Source organism: Lissotriton vulgaris, chromosome 2_1, assembly GCF_964263255.1.
Source record: "Lissotriton vulgaris chromosome 2_1, aLisVul1.2, whole genome shotgun sequence".
NCBI lineage: Eukaryota > Metazoa > Chordata > Amphibia > Caudata > Salamandridae > Lissotriton > Lissotriton vulgaris.
The window spans coordinates 1875284884-1875306907 of NC_141687.1; the positions used below are offsets into that span (position 1 = coordinate 1875284884).

Sequence of the window (22024 nt, forward strand, 5' to 3'; positions counted from 1 at the left end):
TGCCAACTTCAATGCTTGCATGTGCAAGCTTGCCACATGGATGACAGAGCACTGTCTTAAATTGAATGGCACAAAAACGGAGGTACTTATAATAGGGGGAAATGAGACAAAATGGACGAAAGAATGGTGGCCCAGTTGTCTAGGTCCCTTACCTACTCCCAACCTGGAAGCAAAAAACTTAGGTGTCTGGGTAGACAATAAGCTATCTTTTGACAGCCATATCAAGAAAACAGTCGGTAAGTGCTTTGGAGTAATGAAAACGCTCAATCGTACCCTGGACTTGCTTCCTCTGAATTCCAGGCGTACCATGACTCAGGCACTTATCACATCCCGTATTGATTATGGGAATGTGTTGCTCCTGGGCACTTCTGCAAAAAACATCAGGAGGCTACAAGTCCTGCAGAATTCAGCAGCACGCCTGGTGTTGAGACTCCCCCGTAGAGCCCCCTCCGGACCCTCTTTGGCCTCTCTCCACTGGTTACCCATTAGTAAGAGGATCTTATTCAAAGCACTCCTCTGGTGCCATAGGATCATTTACCAAAAAGCCCCGTCCTATCTATCGGATCTGGCATCTTTGTATGAGCCGAATAGATCCCTTAGATCCAAAGGAGTGGGCTTGCTCAGAACATCGCGCCCCAAAAAAGCCAGAATGGGAGGCAAGTCCTTCCGCTCACTGGCAGCCAAGAACTGGAATCTCCTCCCCATGAACATTAGGTTAGAAATGAATGAGGCCTCTTTTAGAAAGATGCTGAAAACCCATTTATTTACTTCGTAGTGGTCCTGTTCTTTCCTCCTAACATTATCTCTCCACAGCGCGGGGACACGCCGGGAGGCGTCACCAGGCGCTTTACAAACCCCTTTAATAAATAATAATAAAGGTAGTTTCAAAGAATTCGTTGTAATGGCATGCGTTGTAATGGAATGCGTTGTAATGGATGTTGCGGTGTAAAAAATGCGTTGTAAAGGTAGGCGTTGTAAAAGTATGCGTTGTAACGACATACATCCTTAGCTCTGACTTTTAGAAAGACGGACAGGAGAAATGATAGCAGATAGGATGTTGTATGCAAAAAGAGTGGACAATCTAAGTACAGATGGAGTTCAATAAATTCAAAATGGGGACCTGCCTTTTTCAGTTGGAATTGTATACAAAGAGACCCCAGAGCTGACGGAGCAGAATACTTCTCCTTAATTGTTATGAATAATAGAAGTGAGTTTTCCACTATACTATCTGTCATTCATTCTAAAATTAAACCATTTCTGGTGATTACGTGAGATTCCCTCTTAATAAACTTGTATATCCTCTACATTTTTAACAGGTAGAAATGTAGTCTGTGTAGGGTTTCTCTAAACTTAAAGTATCTGTGTAGGAAAAGTGGTGTCCGCTAGTAGTAGCTCAGCTTTTGCACTGCTCTTCTCCAGGGAGCTTGATCAGACAGTGCAATTGCTCTTTCAAGTGAGCTGGCTGTAGTGACGTGACGTGTTGTCTGTGTATGGATGTGCTGAGGGGGCATGCGGTATTATGTTGAGTGCTGATGCTGTGACAATGTAATGATGCACAAACTGCGGGTTTCTCTGTTGCGGGGTAAGCCTGGGAGGTCGATTGCAGTTGCCAGAGAGAATAAGCCCTAAAAAGGCCTATGACGCTGAGGCTGTAACCTAAGAACATAACCTGGAACAACAAACTTTGCTCCTGTTTCATTGCACATGACTCTTGTATGAAAACCCATCCCTCCAACTACAACACTATGCCTAGATGTGATGGGTGAGGAAGGCACATTTGACTGGAGGCACCCGCCTGCATCCTATCCTTTCTCCGGCCAAGCCTCTCACTGTTGCCTTAGCTGGCCATGGTGTACTAGATTTTTCCGATTGCACATTACGGAATCTTTAAAAAACAGAAGTGAAGGCTCTATTGATGAACACCCTCTGATTGTATATACCTACTCCCACTATGTACCAACTGTTGTCACTCCTCCCATCCTCCCTGCTTGTATATACCGACTCCCACTATGTACCAACTGTTGTCACTCCTCTCATCCTCCACGCTACAAGCGAGTTTCGCTCCTCCTCTCCTGACTGCCTTGCCCTGAGTAGCGCTGCTACAATGTACTTCGCACATGATCCCATGACTATGACTTTGTTTATGACCTATGACTGCTCTCATAATTATTTGTTTGTTTGTTGTGCATATATGCTCATATATATCCTTTTGTGATGTCATGATACTTTGATCCTCTTTTTACTCCAATATTTTGCCTATCACTGTTGTTTCTACGGACCTACTAGCCTAACTCTTTTGGTCTGAGAACATCTGTAAAGCACTCTGATACCCGCCTGGCTCTTGTCCGTGCTATATAAAACTTTACATAAATAAATAAATAAGATAGTGAATAGCTCCCTCTTAGAATCTGTGGATGAGACAGATACACATTGAAATTGTCCCTTCATTTTTTCTTACCTTTCTTGGTATCAGCCTTAATAATCAATTTAGTTTTCTTGTTTATTTGGTTGATAGTCCTTCAAAAATTGACAGATGTCCCTCAAGCAATAGGGACCAGTGCAGGTACATTTGTCTTGCTAGATTCAACTAAATTGAAGAAGTAGGTACATTTATTCAACTCTTTCTAAGACCTGGAATAAATAATATATTTTCTGTACAAAAATGATGACTGTTGAGGGCAAACCTGCAGTAATAATCCGTTCCAAGAAGGGGACTTTAAAGAGTCAAAAATGCTTGCCACACACCTGCGCTGACGCAAAGGCAGAGCTCCAAACTCCTCCTTTATAGACTGAAGAAAAAAAGCAAGCTTTATCAAAGCCAATAGGTCTGGCTTTATTGTAATAACTCGTGTAAATAAAGGCATTCACAAAGGCAGTGGAAAAGAATTACCCTCGGTATAGAATGGATATAGGAGATATAGAATTGAATGTAACAAACAGTGTGACCATTAAGTGTACTTCCAGATGTAAAATAGTCCCCCGTGTATTCCAATAAAATCACGACTTGAGTTTGAGATTTGGAATCAATAGGTCATACAGACAACTGCTTTATACAAATGTATCCAGTAAGATTACTGGTACAAAAAAAGTAACAATTTATCATTTACAATTTTACATACAGAAAACTGGCCTAAAGTCTTAAACCAGAAACGTCTTTTAGCCAGACACGTCCTTGCTTGGTGCAAAGGAGGCCACATGAAAGATGTGTGGCACAAAACCAGTCTCTAGTGGAGAGTTTTGGGATAAAAAGCTCACCTGTCTCCCAGGAGCACGCCGCATATATATTTTAGGCCTAAAATTTAAATCGATTTCAACTTTATTTCTTCTGCTTTGGTGGTGGTCTATAGATTCCTACAACAACTGTGCGATCTCTCTCATATGGTTCCAATGTCAGCTGCTCCTGTGGTTTCATATTTTCCTGCTGCATTTTCTTTACTTCAGAAGCAAAAACAGCTTCAGGAGCTGCTGTGGAATCTATACAATTTGCCTTGATGGAGATCACAAAATGTCCACCATTCTCGAGGAAATTATGAGCGTTTAGAGAGCAACAATTCTAGTCTGATCGGGTTGGGCAACATCTGCAAAGATAACATCAACCATACCAACTAACATCCGATATTTGTGTGGATGTCTTGCATCTTCAATAACTGGAATGATATTGGTGCGTTTTTTGGCTAAATTTATGAGATCACAACTGGATCTGTGTGAAAATTCTACTGCATAAACGAGTCCTTCTGGGCCCACAACATCAGACACATGTGACACTGTTGTGCCAGAAGCTGCTCCCAAATACAAGACCTTGGAACCAGGCTTGATGTGAATCTGGTCAACTGCACCGAGAATGGCAGCAGCTAGTTTTGACCTGTAAGGATTCCAGGCTCTGTTTTCATTCTTTTGTTCCCCATCCTCAACAGATATTCTTTTCTCGCCATAGACAGATTCTCCAGGTTCCATATTTTTTGTGACCAGAGCATTCCTTTGCTCTGGAAATAAAGACTCCTTCATGTCTGTGTGGCTCAATTGTCACTTTCCGTCCAGCTCCAAAGCCCCCTCGGCCTCCTCGTCCCCCTCTGCCTCCTCTTGGGGGCCCTCCTCTACCACCTCTGAAGCCACCACGGTCACCAAATCCACCTCTTCCTCGACCGCCACGGTCACCAAATCCACCTCTCCCTCGACCGCCACGGTCACCAAAACTTCCTCGACCACGTGGACTGAATCCTGGCCTCATGTTGCACGCTCTTCAACGCACAGCTCCTCGTCCACACGTGTCCTGCAGGGCTACAAACAGCTGCACTGTCAATTGTGGCTTAAAAAATGGATTTGTGGGTCACTGAGCAGAGCAGCATGATGTTGGGGCCATGTGCTTCAGGCTGGTGTTGGTGTGCACCGACTGTATCCTGCTATTGGTGACAACTTTACTCAGCAGCTGTCACAGATTTTTCTTGCCCCATGGGTACCCAGGGGTGATGACTACCTAGAATTGTACTACCCTTAGAATTGGGGGATTCACACAATAACTTCTATGACAAGTCTTTTGCAAATGGCCACCCCTTAAAAATAATGTCCCAGGTCTTTCTCCTGGAATGACCAGGCTGTGTGTGATTAATTACTTACCCAGCTACCAAAACAATGCAGATAATATTCATAATTCTCGGTGGGCCAAGTTTTGTAGATCCACCTCGAACATTTTCAGCTTTCAAATCTGCAAGTCTAAACACTTAAATGTGAGGGCCTTACCTCTGTAAAGAGGCAGTTTTTCCTGTGGGCAGAAACACTTGCTAGGGCCTGTCTACTTAAATGCTGTACTTTAAAATCTCGCTAAGCCGTACTGACGCTCTTGGCTCCCTTTTCTTGATAGAATAGAAAGTTGCACTAGATTGGCCCTTTACACTGAAAAAAGGTCTGACATGAGCAATCTTTTTGCAACTTCTTTTGTTTCTCTGCTTTAATATATCCTTAGAGTCTGCTGTAGCAGGCTCTACCACCATTAAAAGCCTGCTCCAGCATTAAAGGTCCGAGCCAAAGGCAAGGGTCTTTAACAAGGGAGAATGCCTTTAATATAGCCTTATAGCCCGCCGTAGAGGGCTATACCGGCTATTAAAGGCCCTCTCCAGCGTTAAAGGCCCCGAGCCGAAGGCCTTTAACAGGGGAGAGGGACTTTGATAGCGGTATAGCCCATCTACGAAGGGCTATAAGGCTATTAGAGCATTCTGTCACTAGAGGACAGAATGTTCTAACAAAAAAGCAAAGCCTTTTGGGAGCGTGAGGGGATTGGAATCCCCTCAGGCTCCCTGAAGCCTTTGTTCACAGCCAGTGCTGTGAACAAAGAAACATTGGAATGTTGGAGCTCCAGGCTTATACCAGCCATTATAAGCCCAGAGCACTCCATTGTTTTCAATGGAGCTCCCAACATTCCAATGTTCTAATAGCCAGTAGAGCCTGCTACAGAGGGCTCTAAGGGTATCAAAACATTCCGCCCTGCGAGGACAGAATGATCTCATTTATAAAACAAAGGCCTCTCGGAGCCTCTTGGGCTCTGTGAGGCCTTTTGTTCACAGCAAGAGTAGTGAACTAATATTAGAATGCTGGCGCTCCAGGCTTCTACTGGCCATTGGAAGCCCAGGGCACTCAATTGTTTTCAATTGAGCTCCCAACATTCTTATGCTCTGATATATCCTTAGAAACCGGCCATTAAAGCCCGCTCCAGTATTAAAGGTGCGAGCCAAAGGCGAGGGCCTTTAACAAGGGAGCGCCCCATTAATGGCCGGTAGAGCCCGCTATGGAGGGCTCTAAGGCTATTAGAACATTCTGCCCGTAGAGGGTTGGAGGCACGTGCTGCGCCCGGCCATTAGAAGCCAGAAGCACTTAATTGTTTTTAATGAGCTCCCAACATTCCAATGTTCAAATAAAGTGTAACTTGGTAGTGTGTAGCAACACCGGTCTCTGACAGTGAAGTCTTGCTCGAAGCACTTGTCGGGATTAAAAGCTATTTACAGAGGTATAAATGCTGAGGTTCTTTTTTGGAGAGCTGCATAAATGTGACTTCAAAAACACTAGATAAAAGTAGTTTTAGTTGTACTTTGGTTTGGTGTACTTCACTTTTGTAGGTGTTTAAGGATGTACAGAAACTCACACTGTGGCTGAGATCTGGTACCGACCTAGATTTATTTTTGTGTGGGCTGTGCTTCAGGTCCAGTTAGCGTTTTAAACCCCCACCCCACCAGCGCCCCCACCCTTAGCATGTAACTTTTTGTCCGAAGTAGATCTGTTTTTGCTTCATTTACAAGATTACTAAATGGTGCGGTGCTTGCATCTTTTTTCCTTGGGATCAGCTTGTTCCTGTGCCGCAGGGATGAAGGTGGCCTGTATGCCTGTGACACTACCGATCCCTGAGAGAGAATATGTATGCGGGCTATGCGTAAATGATCTGCAGCTTTGCAAGTAAGAGTGAACAGAGTGAATACCAGGCACACAGTACGGTAAAATTGTGTCAAGCTTTTATGTAAATATTAGTGCTGTAATACTGGGGAACAGCATGTGTACTGTGACTTAACCATAGGTTAGGTCACCTGTTGTGATGTTGGGCAATTTTCCCTCTTTGTTTGCCTTTGACTGTAGTGGGTTTGTATACCCCTGTTTAGGCTGGCTGTTTCAATCACTCATTTTTGATAATTTGCTTTCCTGCGTGTCGTTTAGGGCAAACTACCATTTGCATTTCACTGGCCCAGTACCCAAAATTAAGCGGTCTGACGACTGTCCATGCAATACCGGTCAGAGCTTGCGGAAAACTCAGAAGTACAAATCAGATCCTAAATCTGGTCTCCCAAAATGCTCCTAGCCTGCCCCGCAGTGGACATAAAAGGGCCAGGATATTATCTCCCTAACACCACCAGACTCCAGTAGGGTATGCAGATTCTTCCCCAAGTGTTGTAAGGATCCGTCCCTGTCCTCCTATCTCCTCCTGGTACAGGGAACCACCCACACCCTTAAGGCACTCAAATGAGAGAAATAAAGATGTTTAAGCCCCTGCCGCCCCCTTGAACAGAGATGCAGTCCTCGTTGTGCTTAACTGACTGAGGCGTGGCTATCAAAAAGTGGACTGCTACCTGACACACTTGATTAAGTGGAGGAAATTAAATATGGTCTATGTGTGGTTGTGACAGTTGAAATATGGCCACTGGTCACCCGGTGTGTCGGACTCCCTGAGTTGCAGCTATCGGAAGTGGACGGCCACCCGTTAAGCCTAATTAATGGAAGGGGGTAGTGATGACTGTTCACTGGTCGGGAAAACAATATAAAACTGTCACTTTGGATGTAGAGCACAAAGTAAAGTATGAAGGCTCGCGTTATAGTGATGCAACCAATAAACTGCCGCCTTTACTCTTCCCAACTGATCAGTGTGGGCTCAATTACTGGGATTTGGGATAAGACCAGATAGGGGTGGCACCACTATGCACCTGGCTTAAATGCCAGTGGGGTCTGCCAAGTACCTTAAGGATTTTGTGGCAGAGACACGAAAGAGTGGGCTACCAGGCATCCAAGTGTCTCGCTCAGCATTCCAGACCTGCAAGCCTTCCAACAAGGCCTAAGGAATGAATATCAAGATTGTGGTGAGTCTCGTTGGCGTGGTTCAGGTCAAAAGTGAAGATGCAGGAATATCATTGAAGTCTTAGCTGATGAGAGACGCTGCGAGGAGAAGGCTATTGTGTGAAGTTTTGCCCTGGCAGCATAAAACGTCAGTACATCTCCACTCTTCAAATTTAACATTTAAACAATAAGTCATGTAGACTCTCAATTATTGTAATAAGTAGGAAAGGCAGGCATGGCCTGCAGAGAGGACTAATGATTTCACTGTCCATGAAAGCTGTACAGGAACACTGGAAGTTTAAAACAACTTTGCCTTTTTTTCTAAGCTGTAAAGATGAAAATGTTTTTGGAATGCGTACTCCCCTCCTAATGGTAAATAAATGCGGTACAGAATTTCAGGGGAACAGGGTAATGTACCACCAGAGTTGCAGTTAAAGAGGGGGAACGGATTTAAAGTAGTTAAACTGAATGGATTAACACTAACTCATTTTTCACGTAGTGGTGCATAACTCACTAATTCTCTTTCTAAGTTCTGTAAATGACAGGTATTCTTGTTATTGTATTAAATGGGGTAAAAATATATAATTTGCTGGGTTTTGATGCCGTGGCCTACACATTTCAGCCGGGCAGCTTTAACTCACTGAGGATTCTTGATGGCCTAATTATTTTGGGAATTCGATTACAGAGCTTTAACAATTTTATTGAACTCCATAGTGGCCAAAATTATTTACCTCTTGTTTCTTATTCAGTGACCTGTTCAATAAATGTTTTCAGCCCAGATCCCTGTGGACCGGGTATTTGAGTAGCGCGCAAACAATTTAACAGATCTACTAGCCAGTACGTAACAACCACAACCTATCTGCTCCCAAAACATTATGTACAGTACACATCACTATACACTTAATACATGTTTAATAAATAAAACTGTGGACAAAACATGATAAAAACGATTTAAACAGTTAAGAGTTGGAGACTGTGCAGAAGTAAAAAACACAGCATTGCTGGGAAAACAGGTGTATATTTGAACATAGTTGGACCTCCCATCCAGGGCGAAAACAAGATGTTACAGACGCAGAAACCAATAGTAAGTTATCCGAATAGGTGCAGTTCCTCAGACTGGAGGAAACCCCTAGCAAAACAGTCTGGGGGTCTGGTCAGAAGGATCCCCGGGAAGGACTATGTTAATTACTATCTTTTTTGTTCCTTGGTAAATCTCTGGATGCTGACTACACTGGATTTCTCAAGGTTGAACATCCAGTACTTCGCTTTGAGCATTTTTCATTTGGTTTTTTAAAGTATAGATTAATCTGTAGTTTAGCGTTTTTTCCCTGTAAACAGAATATTTTGTCTATTTGTTTTTATTTGTTGTGGTTTACCTTTTGAGGGGACTTTAGCCAAGATCTTTCTATTTTACGAAAATGGTATATTTAATGTACTTATAGGGATTTTCAGCCAGTGCAATTAATCCATTGGTCTATTGTGTCATTCACCTTTTCTTCTGCCCACACAGAGGGGGACAATGGGCATTTGGTCCGCCCATTTCAGCCATTGGCCAACTTCACTGTGAGTGACAGTATTCTGCAGTTTTTCAAGGAGCACATACACACAGAGCCGTTCGTTCCCTGCCATGGAAAAGTCTGCTTTTTGAGACCAAAAGTATGTTTTGCATTTAGCCAGTGTTTGTTTATATTGGTGAGGGATCGGCAGCTCCTAAAAATAAAGTTTTACAAAAACAAGCACTGACAAAGCCAAAACATTGGTAGCCAATACCAGACCTAGTGGCTTTGCCTTTGCTTTCCCCCCCACAAACTGGAACCAGCCCATCTCTGCTTAACTTGTCACTTTTTAGGCATCCATCTACTCAAAATTAGTAGTTTTTCTTATTGTGATGATTCAGAAACATGATGGCACACAAGGCATGTATACAGTGCATGCCAGTGGGTTGTTTCTCTGCTTTAAAAAAAGAACTTAATCAAGCATTTAACCTGGCTGTCTGTAAGCAGTGCTTTCCAATGGAGGACTCCTCTGCAGCTCATCACTGCACTCTGTAAAACATTTGCCCTGACTACTTGTATCCAGGTCATCCGTGTGCGTTGCTTCTCTGCTGCTCAATCCCATCCAAGAAGCAGAATCTATTTCTTGTAAGCAAGACCACATATGCATCTATCTCTCACTGTATGTACTTCATTCTACTCCAGACATAAGCGCAGCTCCAAGATTGCAGTGACAAGTGTAGTACATTCCACTACACTTGGTACATGCCACCTTACTACATATGCCAAACTCATAACCTACAGCATTCCAACCAGACACCACAGTTCATTCATTGTATTCCTTACTCCTTTTTTAACCACTATAAGAATGGATGTAGCGACCTATGTCAAGATAGGAGTACCACTGTAGCCGAAGGCACACCACCACCAAAACATTTCCTGCATTAGCCACACTGTGACTCAATACTTGTCCAAGCAACCACACCATGTAGTAATACTCTACCTGTCTGCCACTGCGTTTTGGCACCTTGTCAGAGGCATAACATGCTACATAAATGCAGGGCACAAGTCGTAAAAAAAGAAGTGGGGGGGGACGCTGTCACCGGAAGTGACGTCACGAAAGGTGCTGAGCTCCTCGTCCCAGAGAGGCCATAGAGTGAAGTCCAGCTGTTGGCAGGGGGGACAGCGTCCCCCCGGTAAAATAAGTGGGGGGACGCCGTCCACCCACATGGTACCCCGACTCGAGCCTTGCATAAATGCAACTCCATAATATTACAGTGCAATGCATTCATTCTCTGTAAATATGGTGTGCCAGCCAGTAGAAAAAAAAAGGGCACATAATTGTCAAATCTATAATTGATAGGGACGCTGTTGCAATTCTAGCTCATGGCTTAATATTCAGCATTTAATGTAGCACACATCATAAGGGGAGTTTTTTCATCCATAAAATATACATGCCCTGTCTCCTGTACAGTGCTAAGGAAACTAAAGAACACCCCTCTCCCACATTAGATGTTTAGACATTCGAATGTTGTGTTCACTCTTGTTTTTTTGCTTTACTAATATTAGCCTGAATCTGTTGTGTGACTGACACTAAATGATCATATTTTTTTTTATAAGACTGCGAACATTACAAAGTTCAAATTGCCACGATAAAATACCACAGCATGAATAATCATTACCTCATGTCTGTTATGAATAGCTAAATAATGGTATGCTGTTGTGATGCAAAACTTGCAAATTGTATTGCCTGTGTAAAGTCATGTACAGGACCGGTGTGTGGGTACAGATGGTGAAATTATGTATTGGCAATGGATTATTGGCAGTGATTTATGTGGCGTTTTGTTTCGGGCATAGATAACTTTGTGGAATACAACCGGTTTAGGTGGCAAGAGTGCTACTGTTAGAATTTTGCACTAGAAGCCTCTTTATGACTGATTGACAGATTAATTTTTTGAAAGAGTGCTTTCTATTATTAGTATTAGCTTTATGTCTTAACCGTTTTAACTACTGATGTGTAACCACGGTCTAAGCCCATTTGGTTCCTTCATAGCTTTAAATATTGAGTCTTGCTGCACTGTAAGCTTACAATAATACATAATATGTCACATTACTCTCCTGATTTCTATAAATGAAAATGCATGTGATGCGGGATGCCTAATATGTATGCTTACTGTATGAAGGTCTGCTTTCCTCTGTTTTAAATACAGAAATTCCATTGTTGTGATATTTGTCCAAAAGTTAACTTGATCGTTCTGAGATTATTATTAGGGTTGTCCTCATATACAAGATGTCAGCAGAGCTGGCATATGCAATTAATACATTATTAATCGAGCAGACACAGAGCATTGCATATAAATGTAAAGACTTCAGCTGGCTACTCCAGGCTGTAAATTTTCTGAGAGCCCATTACCAGATTTGCATATTCTAGAACAAATCTGTTTTCTATTTAGTCAATGCCCTCGGTCTGTGCAAAAACATTATTAAATATAAAATATTTAAACATCTGGATGTGTTTGGCCAGCTCCTAGAGCATCCTACAATATGCATCTAGTGAAGCGACCTATCATTTAGAAAAACCATGTGGATGCTTGTATATAGAGACTGGTCTGTGGTTGACCATTAATTATGCATTTTCTGAAGGTAAATCATGAATTCTATTTAAAATGTATTTTATAGTCCAGATTTTAGTGGTGATCAAATCTTGCTTTTGAATACTACTAATGCTCAGGAAATTCCTGAACTTCATTCCCTGCAAAGCACATATCACAGTGCTGATTCTGTCATGGATGGACTATGCCAGTGTTCTGTACCTAGGGCTCCCAGATTATATAGTTCAAAGTCTGCAAGTGGTCCAGAACATGGCAGTCTGCCTACTCTATCAGCTACCCAAACAGTCCTCTGTATTTCATTTTCAAGAGAGAAACTACACAGCCTACGATCCGCAAGCACATGATGTTTAAAACACACTCACACATCAAGCCCTCCACTAGAACGGTCCTTTATATCTGCAGGAGAGGATCAAGGAATACAGACCCGGGAGATCGCCACGTTCTAGTAGCACTGGCCTGTTGTCAGTCCCCCGCTTCAAAACATGTCACGTTTATGGCCATAAGAATGTGGAATCAGATACCTGTCAATTAGATATTGACTTTTGACAAAATATATTTCAAAATAGATCTAAAAACGTATCTATTAAAGCTTTAGGGAACGTGTGGTACCTGAGTGTCCAACCTCTTCGTCACCTGCTTTTCTATGACAAGCGCCATGACACTCTCCGAGTAGCCACGTGCTGTACAAACACAATTCATTCATTCATTTTTCATGTAAAATAAACTTGGAGCTATAGATCAAAAAATAATTACCAATATTTTCAATAATGGATCCTATTAAAGTCGTTATAGGTCTGCCAAGGGCAGTCTAATGAAGACTTGTGGGTTTTCAATACAATGCAATACACGTGAGTGTAGTGGACAATCTACTTTTTAAAAATAGTAGGCCACTGTAATCTACAAACCCCAAGGAAGACCAATAAGATCTACTTGAAGGACGATAGTAGCGATCATTCTTGGGTAGCGTCTTGGATCATCCTATTGCTGGTCTGCTTTTTTTCACATAATACTGTTTATCAAATGTAGCAATATGTTCGAGGCATATGGGCTGCAGATGGTACATTATGAATAGATCGCCATCTGGTGTTGGGCTCGGATGATTGCACTTTGTTTTTCTCTTGGAGAGTCTTTTGTATCTTGGTGACTCCTCCCTTGGTTGGTAGTGCGCATGGGCATCGGCTCCATCCTTAGATTGTTTTTTTCCGCCATCGGGTTCGGATGAAGATCGAGACGCTCCAGATCAACTTCAGAAAAAGTGATTTATCGGCGCGTATTCCCTTTCCAATTCGACGGTATTGTTATCGAACGCGTTCATTTCCATTCCGACGCGTTGCAAATTCAAAATCGAAGAGAAAAACGTGGATCTACGTCGAAGAACAGGAGACCTTTCTCGACGCAGTCAAGCCCGGAGTCCATGGAAAGGACTCCATTCAAAAAATGTCCAACGTGTGGTGCTAAGTTCCCACACAAGGACCTACACGAGGTGTGCAACCTCTGTCTATCGCCTGAACACGAATCCAGGGACTGCGAAGCCTGTGCAGCATTCTCCTCCAAGCTAACGATTAGAAATCGTCGAGCTCGAAGACACGAGGTTTCCAGAATGCAGGCGGAGGCGATCCCGGAACTGTTCGGAGACTAGCAAATCGAGGAAGAAGAGGACCAGTCGGGGTCGGAAGGGGACCAGTCGGAGGTCGAAGAACTCATCGAGCAACAAACCGTGAGTGACGACGTCCCCTTACCGAAAAACCGACCCCGTGCGGTAACGACCCCGCCCTCGGGCCCGGTCAAACCGCAGAAAAAAGTTTCCGACGCCCCGCCCTCGGGCCCGGCAACGAAACCGAAATTGAAACCGAAACACTCGGACTCCCACCATGTCGGATCCGAGAAAAGGGCGACATCGACTTCGGCACCGAGGCAACAAACAAGGGAAAGCTCGGTATCGAAACATTCCATGTCGAAACATAAATATGATTTATCGCCCAAAAGACACTCGATACCCAGAAAGTCGGAATCGAGCAGACATTCGGTGTCGAAAACAACAAGATCTGACGATCGAAAACAAAAACAGCTCTCGGAACCAGGATCTTCGGTACCGATTCAGGAGCAACAGACAGATCCCAAACAAAAGATCTTGTTTATTGATCCACAAACTGGGAAAGTGGTCACGAAGAAGAGAAAGAGTGAACAGTCAGAAGATAAACCTCTTCCTTCAAAAAAGAGAACAATGGGGACAAATATAACTCCTCCTGCTTCTCCTCGACCTAGAGTCACACCCTCTTCTCCTATTCCTCACAATAGGCCAAATATTCCTACACCCTCCACACCAAGACCAGCTACACCTCAGTCAGATGTAGACAGTGATCTAGGGGAGGGAGAACCTCAAGAGGATGACGAAACTATCCCAGATGAGGAGGACCCATGGGAAAATTATGATGTAGGGTCAGATGAGGACAACGACCCAGAGCTATATCCCTCAAAGCCTTCACCACCTGATGATAATACAGGTTTTGTGCAGCTCATTAATAGGGCAGCAAAATATCACAAACTAGATATGCATACAGAACCTCAAATAGAGGATTTCTTGTTAGAGACTCTACCTAATGCACAGAGAACATCAGGTACTCTTCCTATGTTGAAGGGTCTTCTTAGTCACACAGAGGAAATATTCGAAAACCCAGTGAGAGCCAGGGTGTTAAACCCAAGAATTGATAAAAAATACAAAGCGGCTCCAAAGGACCCAATATTTATTAAAGGGCATGTACCTCTAGACTCGCTGGTGGTCTCAAACGCTCGTAAAAGAGCAAATTCATTATCTACAGGAGAGGCTCCTCCACCAGATAAAGAATCAAAGTTAATAGATGCATCAGGCAAAAGAGTAGCATCACAGGCAGCGAATAGCTGGCGTATAGCCAATACACAAGCACTACTCGCACGTTACGACAGGGCACATTATGATGAGTTAGAAAAACTTCTCACACATCTCCCAAAAGAACATCAGAAGAAGGCAGATCAATTAATACAGGAAGGTAAAATAATAACCAATACTTCCATTAAGTGTGCATTAGACGCAGCAGACACTGCAGCAAGATCTATTAACACCAGTGTCATGCTAAGAAGGCATGCATGGCTCAGAATCTCAGGATTCAAACAAGAAGTACAAACAGCCCTACTGAACAAACCATTTGATCAGAAGACACTGTTTGGCTCAAGCACAGACGAGACCTTAGAAAAAATGAAGAAGGATACAGAAACGGCTAAGTCAATGGGAGCATTGCAACAGCCAACACACAGAGGTTCCTTTCGTAGATCCACCTATAGAGGGGGCTCAAAGAATACAGGAACGAATCAGCAATCCACCTCTTTCACACCAACATCACCCAGAGGTAATTCAAGAGGCAGTTACAGAGGTAACAACAATAAGGGTAGAGGCCGCGGAAATAATAACAACCGCAACGCCTCAACACCAAAACAGTGACTTCATAGAACTCCCCCCAGACCACATAACACCGGTCGGGGGACGTCTATCACAGTTCCTACCTGTCTGGGAGAACATCACATCAGACAAGTGGGTGAGACAAATTATCCAACATGGTTATTGCCTAGAACTCACAGCTACCCCACCAAACATCCCCCCCAAACAGCGTCCAATGAGTCAAGATCATCTGACATTGTTAAGAGAAGAAGTTTTAGCACTTCTACAAAAGCATGCAATAGAGAAGGTTCCAAAGGATCAACAAGGAACAGGAGTATACTCTCTATACTTCCTGATCCCCAAAAAGGACGGGTCCCTAAGACCAATATTAGACCTCAGACCTCTAAATGCTTACATAAATTCGGAGCATTTCCACATGGTCACGCTCCAACAAGTACTCCCTTTACTGACGAAAGGGGACTTTCTTTCTACACTGGATCTAAAAGACGCTTACTTTCATATCCCAATTCACAAAGCCCACAGGAAATACCTAAGGTTTGTGTTAGAAGGACAACACTATCAGTTCAAAGTCCTTCCCTTCGGTGTCACAACAGCACCAAGAGTTTTCACAAAATGCCTAGCTGTGGTGGCAGCACACCTAAGAAGACAACAAATACATGTCTTCCCATACTTGGACAACTGGCTAATAAAGGCCAAGTCAAAAGAAGAATGTCTTCACAACACACAGAAGACAATTCAATTGCTGCACCACCTAGGGTTCACGGTGAACTACAAAAAATCACACCTGCAACCAAACCAGATTCAGCAATACCTGGGGGCTACAGTAGACACAGAAAAGGCAATAGCATACCCCAACCCAATCAGAGTACAGACAATGGTCGGGTTAATACAAAGATTTCAACCACAACACTCACTACCAGCACGAGTGTTTATGCAACTATTAGGCATGATGTCCTCCTGCATACTGCTAATACCACATGCCAGACTACAAATGCGCCCACTACAAGAGTGTCTAGCGACACAGTGGAATCAGGCTCAAGGTCAGATTACAGATCTGGTGTTGGTAAACGACCGGACGTATCGCTCTCTGAAGTGGTGGAACACAGAAAACATTTCCAAGGGACGGTCGTTCCTAGAGCCAATTCCACAAGTAATAATAACAGCGGACGCATCGCTCTCCGGATGGGGAGCGCACATGGACAGATACACAGTGCAGGGGAAGTGGAGTGTGCAGCAAAAGAAACTGCACATCAACTACCTAGAACTATTAGCAATATTTCTAGCACTAAAAGCTTTCAAAATACAAATAACAAGCAAAGCAGTCCTGATCAGAACAGACAACATGACTGCAATGTATTATATTCAAAAACAGGGGGGGACACACTCTCTCCAACTGTCCAGACTAGCACAGGACATATGGAGATGGGCCATTCCTCAAAAGATCTACCTGTTAGCGGAACACCTACCAGGAGTTCAAAATCAGATAGCAGACATCCTAAGCAGACAGTCAGAACAAGTACACGAATGGGAGCTGCACGACCAAATACTGCAGCCATTCTTCCAAAAATGGGGGCAACCAGAGATAGATCTGTTTGCCAATCATCAGAACGCAAAATGCAAAAACTTCGCATCCAGGTACCCACACCACCGGTCCCAGGGCAATGCACTGTGGATTAATTGGTCCAACAAATTTGCTTACGCATTCCCTCCTCTACCACTAATTCCGTTACTGGTTCGGAAACTGCAGCAACACTCAATGACAATGATACTAGTGGCACCCACGTGGGCAAGACAGCCGTGGTTCACCACGCTGCTACAACTCTCACAAGTACCACATCAAAAGCTAAGATTATTACCCATGCATCTTACACAGAACCATGGAGAAATAATGCACCCAGATCCCAAACAACTGAACCTAGCGATCTGGCTCCTGAAGTCCTAGAGTTCGGGTATTTAGATTTACCACCAGAATGCATGGAAATCATTAAACAAGCAAGACGTCCTACCACCAGAGCATGCTATGCAGCAAAATGGAAGAGGTTTGCTATACACTGTAACAGTAAGCACATCAACCCTCTGGACGCATCCACTAAACAAATCATTTGCTATTTACTACACTTACAGCAATGTAACCTAGCATATACCTCTATCAGAGTTCATCTCGCAGCCATAGCGGCGTACCTACAAAACAGGCAACATCTTTCACTGTTTAAAGTACCAGCAATTAAAGCTTTCATGGAAGGACTCAAAAGAGTCATTCCACCAAGAAGACCACCTTCCCCAGTCTGGAATCTCAACATCGTGCTTACCAGACTAATGGGGCCACCCTTTGAACCTATGCATAGGTGTGAAATACAATTCCTCACATGGAAGGTGGCCTTCCTCATAGCTATCACGTCACTTAGAAAAGTAAGTGAACTGCAGGCTTTTACGATTCAAGAACCATTTATGCAGCTACACCAAAATAAAGTGGTTCTTAGAACAAACCCAAAATTCTTACCGAAGGTTATTTCAGCATTCCACATCAATCAGTCCGTGGAATTACCGGTTTTCTTTCCAAAACCACAAACAGTAGCAGAAAGAGCCCTACATACATTGGACGTTAGAAGGGCCATATTGTACTATATAGAAAGAACACAAACTTTCAGAAAGACAAAACAGCTATTTGTTGCGTTTTCTCCTACACATAAAGGCAATCCCATCTCCAAAGCGGGCATTGCCAGATGGATTGTAAAATGCATTCAAATATGCTACTTAAAGGCAAAGAGAACATTAACTGTTCCTCCTAGAGCTCACTCTACACGTAAACTAGGAGCATCTATGGCATTTTTGGGAAACATTCCACTAGATGACATATGCAAAGCAGCTACCTGGGTTACACCGCACACCTTCACAAAACACTATTGTGTAGATGTGCACACAACACAACAAGCTAGAGTGGGACAAGCAGTATTAAAAACATTGTTTCAGACAGTTGCAACAGACACGGGCGACCACCGCTAGGGAGAGAACTGCTGTATAGTCTATTCATAATGTACCATCTGCAGCCCATATGCCTCGAACGGAATATGCTACTTACCAGTATGCATCTGTTCTTGGCATAGAGGGCTGCAGAGTGGTACATGCCCTCCCAGCCTCCCCGGAAACCTGTGTCTGTTCCAACATTATCTTATTTAGATACACTTACATGGGCACTCTTATCTGTATTCTACTATACTACTCCATCTAACCCTACTATGGCAAAACAATCTAAGGATGGAGCCGATGCCCATGCGCACTACCAACCAAGGGAGGAGTCACCAAGATACAAAAGACTCTCCAAGAGAAAAACAAAGTGCAATCATCCGAGCCCAACACCAGATGGCGATCTATTCATAATGTACCACTCTGCAGCCCTCTATGCCAAGAACAGATGCATACTGGTAAGTAGCATATTCCTTCCACTATAGCTAAAGAGCTAGTAGTTGGCTTATCATTCTGGCTAGATTTATGTAGCTATGCTTGTCATTTGGGTGTGATGTGGGATTTATTCTGTAAACAAAGGGCTTCTTGCTATTGATATGATAAGTCTTCCCAGTCTGGAGTGCGAATCATCTCATCATTGCCCAAAGGTGGACTGAGATTTGTTCTCGAGGCCGCTGGTTACATTGCAGTTTGTGTAAATGCTTTATTTTTAATAACTGTTATTGTTATACAGTGTCTCTTCAATAGTTTTCTCATTGTGTAAGTTTCTTAATTTGGAGTGCCATTACTACTACCTCTATCATCTCTGGTCAACGCACCATGGCCTTGTCCTCTGGAGCAAGCTGCCCAGAAGACTCTAGGAAGCTTTAAAGACCTGCAAGTATCCATCCTACAGGTCTTTGGGGATTCATGAAATGTTTCGTTTGATACTTGTAGGTGGTCGTGACCTCATTAGGATTTGAAACGGGCCTGAAAGGTGTCTTAAACGCTTACAATCCTGACAAGTTTTTCAGTTTGCAAAGTTTAACCCTTTAAATAGAAGAGCGTGGGGTGAAGTTTATCGTCATTGGCTCCACTATAGAAAAGTGTATAATCACTCACAAGGGAGGTCATACTGCAGAGGCCCTGTCTCCTGTTCTGAAGCAGGCATGTGTATCACTATTTGTTTAAATTTACATCTTTCTCGATCGGTATTTCATTTTTGTCTGTTTAGCTTTTGTTACCACCGGGCGGTGGTTTTAGAATTTATTACATACCTGCTCCCAACGTTTCACTGCGAGCTGATTTAGTTGGCAGAACTGCGATTTAGAAATTCATTTTTCTTTTATTCGTTGAATACCAAAAATGTATTAATTATCTTTTTCTCGAACCAGAGTACAACCTTTTTGATTTGTTACGTTTGTGCAATTCAGTTTGAGTTGAGTTCACCTTCTTAAATATTTTGTTTGTCCAATGCGGTTATGACGTTCCCTTTTAGGAATGCTTTAGGGTTGTTCTAGTGCAATGATTCAGGTGCTAATCACGCGTGTTTAAAACCTAAGGCCCTGGGAGCATCGATTATTAATGTTTATTCAAATATCACTGGTCTTGGTTAGCACATTATTGATTCGCCCCTTTGTTTACAAATATTGGCATATGGTTCAAAAAGAGAGCTGTTGTTTTGCACAAGCTCGCTCACAGCACGGACTGGGTGTTCATCACAGAGTGTTGGGCCAATGATGCCTCCGGTCCTGACTTAGTTGACGCTATCCCACCAGGGTATTCAATCTTCAGATTAGATAGGGTATGCAGACCGAGAGGAGGACTGGCTATTGTATACAAAGTACAGTATCATTGTCTTTTGGAGGCTAATCAATGTAGTAGCTCTTGCGAGGTGCCATATTTCAATATCAAATATGTCACCTACTATCTCCTTTGCTGGAATGCTAGTCTATAGGCCCCCAGGACGTTGTTTCCGACTGAAATGGCAAACCTTATAGAACCGCACTTGGGGAAAGTAAATTCACCATTATGGGGGACTACAATTTTCATTTAGAGGACACCGCAAATAGAGACTCCACAATATTTGGAGACTCTGGTCTACCTCAGGCTCCCACCTTTGGTCTTGACCCCTTCACAGAACAATTAAGGTTCCTCAGACAGGCTTGTCATCACTAGGAATGGGCCTGGCGGAAACACTTGAGGTGCAGCAGAGGTCCTCTTACAAGATAGCTATTAGAGACTACAAACTAGCTATCAGAGAAAAAAAAGTTATCTACTTTATTAACACCATCGCTGCTAGGGAGATTTTCCTCCTGTGCTGCAGATCCTTTATTCCCATTGTTCATGACTAGCTCAGCTCGTCATGAGCACACGACCAGTGTACTGCATGCTCGTCATGAGCATCGAAGGGGTTAACAAAATTGAGTCAACTAATTCCTCAAAAAAACATTTTCAATATCATTTATCAGTTTTGTACGTCTCCAGCCCTCCCAAACTGGAGAGGTCACCAGATCTGCAAAAAGTTAGCAGATTTCTTCCACCTGAAAACTTTTAATTTCTATAAAGAGTGTGAGGCCCTTAATGCATATGTCAACGCTGTGTCGTGTCCAAGCAGGGAGTTATAGCCACGCTCCTCAGATTCCATCGAGGATAACAAAGTATCTGTGACTAAGCTCACCGGTTTCCCTCCTCTTACATCTGAACGTGTTGATTCACATCTCCTAAACATTAAATCAGGGTCCCCTCTTGAACCCTGTGCCCTGAAAATTCTACAAATGGTAGCTCGACTGCTATAATGTATTATAAACAAAGCTATCATCTCAGGGTGCTTCCCTCGTCTGTGGTAGGAGGCAGTAGTGCAGTCCTATTTCTCTGCTTCTGGTCCCAGCTAATATCCTAAAGAAACACCTTCATGGCTTATGTGGAGGAACAGGGTCTGTTGGACACATCGCAGTTCATGATTTAAGAAGAAATCATGGAACAGAAACAGCACTGGTATCTGTTGCGGATAGTAACAGATGCTTAGTCGATCCAACGCAGACCACAGCCTTGATCCTTTTAGATCTCTCTGCAGCCTTTGATACTATTTCCTCAAACTTGCTGACTGAACGCCTATAGGAATTGGTAATTAAAGAAAGGGCTCTGAAACTGCGGACCTCATTTCTTACTGATCGATTCCAGAGGATATCCATGAATCAGTTTCCATCTGATCCATTCTCCCTGCCAAGTAGTGAGGCACAGGATTCATTTTTGAGCCCCCACACAGTTTAATCTTTAAGTCTCCTAGCTTGCAAAGCGTATACACTATTTCGGCTACAAGTTGTCAGATGCCGATGTCACTCAACCAATCATGTCAAATCCAAAAGACATGGATGCCACTGCAGCCATTTTAAATAATTGTATGATGGCAGTGGCCAGGTAGATGGGCAAAAACTATTTGAAGCTAAACGGTGAGAAGACTGAGGTGGTGTTCTTTGGAAGCCAATTCACCATTTGGAACAGTAATTGATGGCCCGTTACGTTGGTTACCATACCTATTTCAACAGACACAGCGAAAAATCTAGGTGTCATCCTGGATAGAGAGCAGCCATTGGACTAACAGTCAATCTTAGTGTGACTACCTGCTTTTGGAACATTAGAATGCTAAGGAAAATCTTTCTGCTCATTTCTTTCCTGGCACTTAAACAAGTAGTCTTTGCACTTGTATCATGAAGGATTAACTACTGCAACATGCTTTACCTGGAGACCAACAAGTTAATTCAAGCAAAGGTGCAACTGGTGCAGAATGCGGTGCAGAATGGGTGGCAAGGCTTACCGTAAATAGCCCTAAACTTAAGTCGGTGTCTAAAGGACTGCATGAATTACACTTCCCTCCGGTAAAAAAGCGCATTCTTTTTAAGGCACTTTGTATTGTGCATTAGGCCCTGTACCATGTCAGTCCAGACGGAATCAAA

At 43.2% G+C, this 22024-nt stretch overlaps 1 protein-coding gene and 1 pseudogene across 1 annotated transcript in view; one reads left to right on the forward strand and one right to left on the reverse strand.

Moving 5' to 3' along the window:
* The window catches only part of IGF1R (insulin like growth factor 1 receptor), a 1159892-nt gene that overhangs the window by 331912 nt on the left and 805956 nt on the right, over nucleotides 1-22024 (forward strand). The gene's annotated exons all lie outside the window — the stretch shown is intronic.
* LOC147733459 (rRNA 2'-O-methyltransferase fibrillarin pseudogene) lies at nucleotides 3139-4280 on the reverse strand (annotated as a pseudogene).